Here is a 9,785-nt window from a genome sequence, read left to right on the forward strand (position 1 = left end):
CTTGCAGGTCCTACCTGTCATGAACAGCGGTGTCTGGAGGATCACAGAAGACCAGAGGCCTCACTTACTAAAAGATGAGGTACACACAGAGGCAGCTCTCACCTTAGCTAGTGCCAAACTGCCTTAAGCTGTGTCCTAGCCTGGTTCTTATGCTCACTGGCTTCAAAGACAGATTCCAAGGGGCAGGAACACCTGGCCCCATCCACCACCAAACGCAGGACCTGCCACAGAGTTACTGCACCTTACAAATTAACAGGCGCGTGTTCAACTGAGACGTGATAATAACCACATAGTACAACTTAGGGAGAGAGGAGAAAAACTCCTTGAGTAGTGTAGGTGTTTTCCTGCTGTGTTCTTTTCTTTCCAATCTAGCGTAGTTCTAATCACAGTGCGTGGGAACCTCTCTCTTTTAATCGCACACTTAAGCTATGAGACCTCAGTGTCAGGGGTGAATGCTGGTAGTCTTGAAGAGATTATTTACTGAGCCCAGCTCCCGGGTGTATGTGGCAAACTTTATGAAAATTCAAACAACCGTCCTTCTAAGTCAGGAATGCCATCCCACTCTCATTGACCCCAGGTTGGCCCATGCTAAGCTCTAGGGAAAGGAGGGTCAAGCTATAATAGGCCCCTTCCTTCCATGCAGGCTGGATGGAGACATCACGGCAGAAGTGACAGGCAGCATCAGCAGCGCAGCCCTCCACTGTGAGCCACCTCAGCATGGACAGGGGTTCCGGTGCTACGACCTGACCTTTGGTCACTGAGGTACTCTGCACGCCAGATCGTGCCTCTCCATGAGGGCATGGTGACACAGACCTCCTGGTCGATTTCTTCTTGTGTCACTTAAAGAAGGATGTATGTAAAGTAGCTCACTGCTCAGAACACCATGCCCCCTCTGCCCAGCCCAGCCAACCCAGACCCTTAACTGCTGTCCAAAGCTTAGCACTCTGTACTCTATAATGTTTCTCAAGCTTTGACTTGCAGTTTATGAACGTATAGCACCTCCCCCTCCCCCTGAATTCCCAAATAAGCAGGCCTGGAGGGTAGCCCCAGAACATGCAGTTCTAATCGGTTCCCAGGTATTACTGCTTTGAGAACTGCTGGTAACTATGCTACCCTCAATGCTGTGTACATAATAAATTGTTTAATGTGTGTGACACTTCAGATGCCCCGAGTCAGCAGAACCTCCCCTTTCTCCCAGTGGGCAGCTGCGCTAGCCCACACCCCGACACCCCTACCCCATCTACCTTTCCCTCTGCATGTACCACAATGGGCTGCCTGAGCTCTTGGACCACTCAGTCAAGCCCCAGACTTTCGCCTGTCAGTTGTTCACACACAGTCTTCACACCTGGCTGAAATCAACTCAAAACCTTTTGGACACTCTTTCTGCTCTCACAAGATGCCCCCAGTGCGTCCTCTAAAGCTGACCTGAGCTGTTCAAGACGGGGCCACTTCAGGAGTGAGCTCCTCTCCAGGTTAATCAAAACTAAATTTCATCCTCTGTGTGTTCCCAGTGTCCCAAATACGAGTCCAGCGCCTCATCCGTTGAAGGTTGGCCTCTCTTTGACTTCAGGGTCCAGTCCCTCCAGTGGAGAGTCATCAGTCCACAGCTGCCCCGAAGAGCCAGACACTTCTGGCCCTCTCTACACTCCAGTAAAAGTTGCTAGGACAGCTCACCAAGACTCAGTGGGGTTGGCTGTTGAGAATGAACACACAGGGCCTTCGGTCACCTCATTCAGAGAGACTGGTAGAGTCCTGTGTCCTGCCCCAGAGTGAACACGTGATGAGGGTCCGTGGGTTAGAAATGAATGCAGCCAAGATGACAGGACTTCCAGTTAGCAGTGGATGGGGCTCTAGGTACCTTTGCTCACCAGTTTCCCCTGGGTTCTGCCACAGGAAGCACTCATAGATGTCTGTTAGATGAACGGTGCACACATCTCTGATTCTGTAACAGCCCACCCCACCCTCTGCCAGGTCTCTGGACCTCTCCCCACTTTGATTCCTATTCTATAACTGACTGCAAAAGCACACAGGAAGTGCTCCCCACTAAGTGAGTGCTACTCAACTCTGAGGCCAAATGTCTGCCCCAGCCTCCCTGACCAGATACTTCTGGGGACAAGCACTGTCTGGTTTAATGGTGAGATCTCAGCAGAGAGAGTAAGAGTTGCCTCTAGACAAGGTGCTGTCTGCATTAATCCTGATTGAACCCACACCATAGGCAAGAGGTGGGATTGGCAGGTGAGCTGTAGGTTCATGACTTGTGTTTAAGGATGGAATCAGAATGTGAGTCCAGGATTCCCTAGTGCCACATTCTAAGCTATGTTGGTATTAAAGTTAGGGAGCCAAGGAATTTCCCATATGAAGAGACTGAGGAATGAATACCACCTTTCATGTGTCCAGCAGGTCCCCATCAGCAGACACAGGATTGCCTGAGACTGTATTCCACTCCCATACTTGGAGCCAGCCTCATGGGCAGTGACCAGAGCTCCATGACCAGTGCAGCCCCACAGAGCTCCATGCTTAGAAGGGCTCGGCTCTCCCTGAGTTCAGTGTTCTGCTGTCACCATCTTGAATGCCTGTTTCTTCTTCTTTTCAAAGGGGGACTGTCTATTTTCATCTTATCCTGGATTATGCAAACTATGTGACCAGTCATGCCCAGATTGCTTATCCAGCGTTGATAATCTCTCAGAATTCTAGGACATTCTCAAGACCCTGAGACACAGAGGACCCCAGATTCCCAAAAGAGTGGGTATCCAATGGGCAAGAAAATCCTTGCATGTGTTGGCTTAGGACTGACTCGCATCAAGAGAACCCAGGAAACTCACACCTGATGATAAACATTCGAGCTACAATGCCCTTGCACACACAGGCATGTGTCTGAAGCCCATCTCCATGTCCACCCAAGTCTCACTAGATGACCACAATGTATTTATATGAGGACAATGATTCTCTCTCCTCAGAGATGTTTGCCAGTTTTCCTGATCATCCACTAAGTCGCACTCATGATTTCTTCACACTCATAGCGCCACCTGGTGGCCACCTCTCGCACTTTCCCTCCCCCAGCCTGAGCTGCAGAACAGCTGAGTAACACCAGTCTCCTGCCCAGCTCTTTCACTTCCTGGGGTTCGGGAGACCTTCAGACAACATCCCTTGTGACTTACAGCCAACCGTTTAGACTTATTACATCTACACGGCTTCTCTGATTCTCTCCCCCTTAGCTTTCTTTATACTTCTGAGCCAAAAAGAGAAATTCTTACTAATGTGTGAGTAGGCAAGATGTGGCTTCTTATAATAAAAAATGTGACAAAAGCCCTCAAGATGCCTCAGCAGGTAAAGGTACTCACTGCCAAGCCTGGTGACATGAGTTCCATCCCTGTGACCCACACGGTGGAAGGAGAGAATGGACAACTGAAAATTGTCTATTGAACTCCAGCCCAATGTGCATATAAACACATATATACCTATATCTGTATCTGTGTCTGTGTCTGTGTCTGTATCTGTGTCTGTATCTGTATCTATATCTATGTCTATATCTATACACACACACACATGCATACACGTGACATGTGTATACACACAGACAGACTGTTTTAAAAACTAACAAGATGAACTCCTTGAGGATCCAGGCTCCACTCTGGTCTGGATCAAATTACTCTCAGAAGTTGCTTCAAAAAACATTAAAGGCTCGAGAAAGGAAACAGAGGAAAATAAGCTTTGGGGTCCTTTCCTCTTCTTCCATGATGCCTTGCGACCCTCAAGCCACTGTGAAGAGAATCCCTCTATAGTAAATATGATGTCCCCAGCTCTCTCCTGTAGTCATGTACAGGAGCCACTGCTGAGCCTGAGGCTGGAAGAAGGCAGACAATGCAGTGTCCCTGAATTATGTCGCTTGGAGACTTACCCTGAGCACCCTCAAGCTATCAATGCCAACAGTGATAATAAGGAGGAAGAACTTCCTTTGCTTAGGAGCCAAGACAGTAGGCAGGCACACTAGGCACATCTTCTTTGATGCATTTTGCAATTGCATCAAGGCATGTTTCAGAAAGCAGTCTGCCCAGCCTGGGAACCTACAACATGTCAGATGTTTGCTAAGCACTCTAAGTACATCTGCATTTAAACCTGGCCACAGTGCATGCAGAGGGGTGTCATTAATATCTCTAGTCTTCAATTGGAGAAACGGAGGTATATTTAGAAGGATGCGATGCTGGCAAATGGAACGACTGAGACTTGAACCTAAATAATCCGATTTCAGGGGCTAGCATGCTACCGTTAGCTACCTCTTGAGCCTAGAAACAGAAAGGAAACATACAAACACTGATCTAGATCCTGCTAGACAAGGCCAACTGAATAACCACAGTGCATTTATTTAGTCACTTTCCCTGAAGGGCATCTGATGTCAGGTATGGATGATACATAAGTACAGTCTGCCTCTAGTCTGGGAGTAAGAGCTGAACCAGATGGAACTGCACCTAGGTACTGCATGATGGGGTGGAATGCAATGGGACTCAGGTGACAAGAAGCAAGCTCCTGACACCTCTAAGTCAGGAAATGCTTGAACACTGGCTTAGTTGTATCTAAGATTTACCTCTCTGTCCTGCAGATAAATTCTAAACAAATTTATTATACCTAAAGACCCCACTAACTCTAACCCTCAGCTTCACACTGCCTTCCACCTTAGACGAGAGGAATGCTGGCTGCCATGGGTCAGGCAACTTAACAAGTCCAGCATCTCATGGTTCCGGGGTCTACATAGACTGGCCTGATCTGCCATCTAGTGGTTGATATGTGCATTACATAAGGTATGGGTGGCATCCTGCCTTTCTGCCCAGGTATAGAGGGGATGAAACCTAAGATAGAATCCTTAAGTCTGTAAGCAGCATTAAGAAGGTGTCTCCAATGTTTTACTAATGAGGAGACTGAGATGGGACTCTGAGATTTGATTGATATAGTAATAATTTTATCCATCATTTGCCTGGCAGCATGCTAATCTCTTCACGTTGACCTCCTGGAGTCATCTCATGAATACCATAACGACATTTGTTTAGCCTCCCTCATGCCTGCTCTATTTCTGAATTCCATCTTGTAATGTCCTCCTTACTTTGAATGCCATGTATTTATAAGACCTTGAAGTGACACTGCAAACTGTTATACAGTCTGAATCAGGCCGTCCTTCAGAGTGACACTTCCTATGTTCTTGGCCCTCCGTGTATCCTACATGCTCCTTGGGCTTGCATCGGATTTGATTGTTGTAAGCAAGACTGGTGTGTGTGTATGCTCTTCCATATCTGAACAGGTCAGGCATGGTAAGAGTTGGAGGTGTTGGTGCAAGGTAAAATGCTGACCACGGCTTCTCCTCCACCACTTCCTTCTTGGTATGTTTTGTTTGCTTGTTTGTTTTGTTTTGTTTTGTTTTCAAGGTAGGGTTTTTCTGTGTAGCCTTGGCTATCTTGGAACTTTCTTTGTAGACCAGGCTGGCCTCCAACTCATAGAGACCCACCTACCTCTGCTCCCAAGTGTTGGGATTAAAGGCATGCATCACCATTTCCAGCAGGAAGAAGGAATTTTAGTGGAGAAAATGACTCAATAGGACTGGTCAAGTGCTACTCAACTCTGAGGCCAAATGTCTGCCCCAGCCTCCCTGACCAGATACTTCTGGGACAAACACTGTGTGGTTTAATGGTGAGATCTCAGCAGAGAGAGTAAGAGTTGCCTCTAGACAAGGTGCTTTCTGCATTAATCCTGATTGAACCCACACCATAGGCAAGAGATGGGATTGGCAGGTGAGCTGTAGGTTCATGACTTGTGTTTAAGGATGGAATCAGAATGTGAGTCCAGGATTCCCTAGTGCCACATTCTAAGCTATGTTGGTATTAAGGTTGGGGAGCCAAGGAATTTCCCATATGAAGAGACTGAGGAATGAATGCCACCTTTCATGTGTCCAGCAGGTCCCCATCAGCAGACACAGGATCGCCTGAGACTGTATTCTGTTCCTACACTTAGAGCCAGCTGCATGGGCAGTGCAGCCCCACAGAGCTCCCTGCTTAGAAGGGCTCGGCTCTCCCTGAGTTCTGCTGTCACCATCTTGAATGCCTGTTTCTTTTACTCTTTTAAAGGGGGACCCTCTATTTTCATCTTATGCTGGGTTATGCAAGCCATGTTGCCAGGCAGATTGGGGGCACAGACATGGACCTGGAGTCCCTCTGAGCTGACACTGAGTGTGCTTGTTTTCACTGTCAGAAAGCCCACAGCCTCAGCACAAGGGAACTGGGTATCCAGAGTGAGTTTACAGGAGAAGAGACGATTTCACGTGGAAGAATTGGGAGAGGGGTTTTCTAAAAGAGCCAATCTTGGCTTCAGAGGCCCACAGATACACTGCAGTAATATATGCTAGGTAATTTTATTTCAATTTGACACAAGCTAGAGTCATCTAAGAGGGTGGAGCCTTATTTGAGAAAATGTCTCAGGCTGTAGGCAAGCCTTAGGGTGTTTTGTTAATTAGTGATTGATGGTGGAGGGTCAGCCCATTGTTAGTGGTGATACCCCTGGGCTGGTCGTCCTGGTTTCTATAAGAAAGCAGGCTGGGGAAGCCACAAGGTCCAGGCCAGAAGGAGCACTCCTCCATGGCCTCTGCATCAGCTCCTGCCTCCATGTTCCTGCCCTGCTTGAGTTCCTGGCCTGCATTCTTCCATGATGAACTCCCATGGTGTGCAAGTGTGAGCCCTTTCCTCTTCAACTTCTTTGGTGATGGTGTTTCTTCCCAGCAGAGGTAACCCTAATTAGGACACAATGGATGCTTGTCTGACCAGACAGTGGTCTCGAGAATGTAGGGAAGCCCCCTTGTATCTCTCCAGCTTCCTATCCATTGTCCCCAGACGTGGTTTGTACGGTTGCGGGAAGTATCTGTCAGACAGTGATGAAGAATACTCAAGATCTGTGACTAAAACTGAGGGGGATGTTCTTGGGGAAACAAAAAAATATTAGCGTTACAGTAGCACGGCAGGAACTCACAACTCGGAACCCAGAAAGCTGCCAGTGAGCACGTGGTGGTTACACAGCCCCTGGCATCGCAAGCTCCCGTCGGATCCCTAAGTCTTAAGAACTAAACTAAGAAGACCTCAGCCTGATTCTGACTCACCCGGTGACACACATGCAGAACCAATCCAAAAAGCTTTGCAAAGTCTTTGAAAACCAGTTTAGGGGCCACAGTCTACAAAGGGTTGCTCATAACTTGTTGTCTATATTCATCTTGGTGGGTGTACCTACTTCCATGACAGAGCCCTCATCTAACATGAGCAAAAGTCTATGTTCAGTCCTCAGCACTACACAAAAGAATCAAGAACTGGGCCAGGGTGGTGGCATACCAGAGACAGAGGCAGGCAGAGCTCTATGTGTCTAAGTAGCGAGTTCTACATGGTGAAACCCTGTCTAAAGGGGGGAGGGGCAGTGTTAAGTATAAATTAATGAAAATAAAGTCAGTCTTTAAAGACTCCCTAGAATTTAAATAAGACCTAACACTATATTTATATACAACCTTATCCAGAAATCTCAACTTGGCCAGTTCTGAGATGACATCAAGATGGGAATTATCTAAAGTTCTAAAGCAGATTTTACAAACAGGTTCCAAAGGTAAGGACAGAAACTCTTGAAGCAGCTGGTAAGACAGAATACCTGAAAAAAAAAAAAAAAACACATAAGAGATGTAAGGCAGACGCAACTGGAAACACAACAGCTAAAGTAAATGTAACCAGTAGCCACACCCATCCACCCCCAGCCTGGGCCAGGCATAGAAGAATGGAAAGAAAAGGAAAAGAACCAGTGAGCCTAAAACAAACTGATTAAATATTCTTAATCTGTGGTTGATGGGGATGTGCTCAACCAGAGGAAGAGTGATTGTGAGGGCAAACTAGAGCCTTGGGGTTCACTGGGGCCATTTGACGGGTGTGTGTGTGTGAGAGAGAGAGAGAGAGAGAGAGGGAGAGAGAGAGAGAGAGAGAGAGAGAGAACAGCAGGAAACACACCTGATGAGATGAGAGCTAATGACTCCCCAAACCTAAAGAAAACCATGACCTCACGGAGTCAAGAATCTCTACAAACTCCAAACAAGGTACTGGAATCTATGCCCAGACACATTCTAACCCAAGCCATGGAGACCAAAGACGCAGAGATGCAAGGAAGACACAGGGGTTAGGGAGACAGCTCAGGGGGTAAAGTGCTGCACACACAAACACGAGGACCCAAGTTCAGTTCACAGCAGCCCAATAACAGCCAGGTGCAGTGACACACATGCCTGAAAACTTACACTTGAGAGAAACAGAGGGAGTCCCTACATGAGCTCCGGGCTCAATGAGGGACCCTGGCTCAAAAGATGGAAGAAGACACTCAGCATTGACCTCTGGACTCACATGCACAAGCACACACACACATGAACATACACCCACACATGTGCACATATGGGTATGTACACACACATTAAAGAATGTTTTTCAGTTGAAAGAATTCATAGGAAAACACAATGCATGACTTGCAGGGAGACAGTGACTGGAACGGCTGTCGGGACACCTAACGTTTCTAAAGTGCCAAAAGAAAAGAAATGTCAGCTCAGAATTCTGAGTGTAGTGAAAAGAACCTTCAGGAATGGGGATAAAATTAAAGCTGGCAAATGAAGGGAGCCAGGAGAATTGAGCTGCTCGGCCATTCTTCAGTCAATGGGAACGAGGCTAGAAAGAAGCTCGCAACCTTGGGAGAAGAACAGCAGGAATGGGAACGATTTCTAAACAGAATAAACTACCATTTAAATTCTTTCTTCAAAAAAAAAATCTCTTAAAAATCGGGAACGCTTTACGAATTTGAGTGTCATCCCCGTGCAGAGAGGCAGTGCTAATCTTGTCCGTATCCTTCTAATTTTAGTGTATGTGCTGCTGAAGTGGGCACTATTTTTTAAGTTCTTTTGTTGAAAGAGGCAGGGTCAGCACTCTGTGATGGACTTCCAATAAGAGGACAGGGGAGATCTGTGCAGCACACTTGGACACTGCCCTTGAAATAATCAGGTGTTGTTTCCAGACAGAGCAAGGAGGATGTCTGCTTTAAGTCCTGAAGCAATGGCTAAAAAACAAAGACATGATTAAAAAAGACAGAGAGACAGAGAGACAGAGAGAAACTTTTAAAAGCTCAAAAGCCCACAAGAAATCAAGAAAAGTTGGAGAAAATAACACAATAAAAAAGCTTATATGTAAATATGACAGTGATAGCCTCAAACATAAACTGGTATAAGCTCATCAAAATAAAAGAGATTCTGGAACACAGGAAAAAACATACGAGCTGACTAGACTATATGCGCGGTGAAGCAGTCACTTCAAATATAATGATATGCATAGGTTAAAAGTGAAATGATGGGAGAAGATATACCGTGAAAACAGTAATCAAAAGCCAGACAGAGTGACTACAAGGACATCAAACAACACAGACTTCAAAGCCTGGGGCGGGGAAGGGGGACGAATTACCATGATAAAAGAGTCAGTCCACCAAGAAGACATAATGTACTTAATTGTACATGCATTGAAAGTGGGTTCAAAATACAGGAGGGGAAACCTGACAGAAATGAAAGAAGATAGAGACAAATCCACAGTCATAACTGGAGATGTCAACATGCATGCCTTTGTTAGTCATCTGTAGAATTAGTGGGCAGAGAATCAGTAAGGTGGTAAAACAACTGTGGCAACCATCAACCAGCAAGACCTGATTGGCTCAGTTCTATGCCAACCATCAATCAACGAGATCTGATTGGCTCA

The 9,785-nt window shown here is 46.5% G+C and overlaps 1 non-coding gene across 1 annotated transcript; it reads right to left on the bottom strand.

Annotated features, from left to right (window-relative positions):
- Positions 1–8,819: 8,819 nt before the first annotated feature.
- Gm22226 lies at positions 8,820–8,928 on the bottom strand. The gene has a single exon (XR_003946927.1). It is a non-coding gene; the product is annotated as a U6 spliceosomal RNA (small nuclear RNA).
- Between the last annotated feature and the right edge of the window lie 857 nt (positions 8,929–9,785).

This window comes from Mus musculus, chromosome 7, assembly GCF_000001635.26.
Source record: "Mus musculus strain C57BL/6J chromosome 7, GRCm38.p6 C57BL/6J".
NCBI classification, from domain to species: Eukaryota; Metazoa; Chordata; class Mammalia; order Rodentia; family Muridae; genus Mus; species Mus musculus.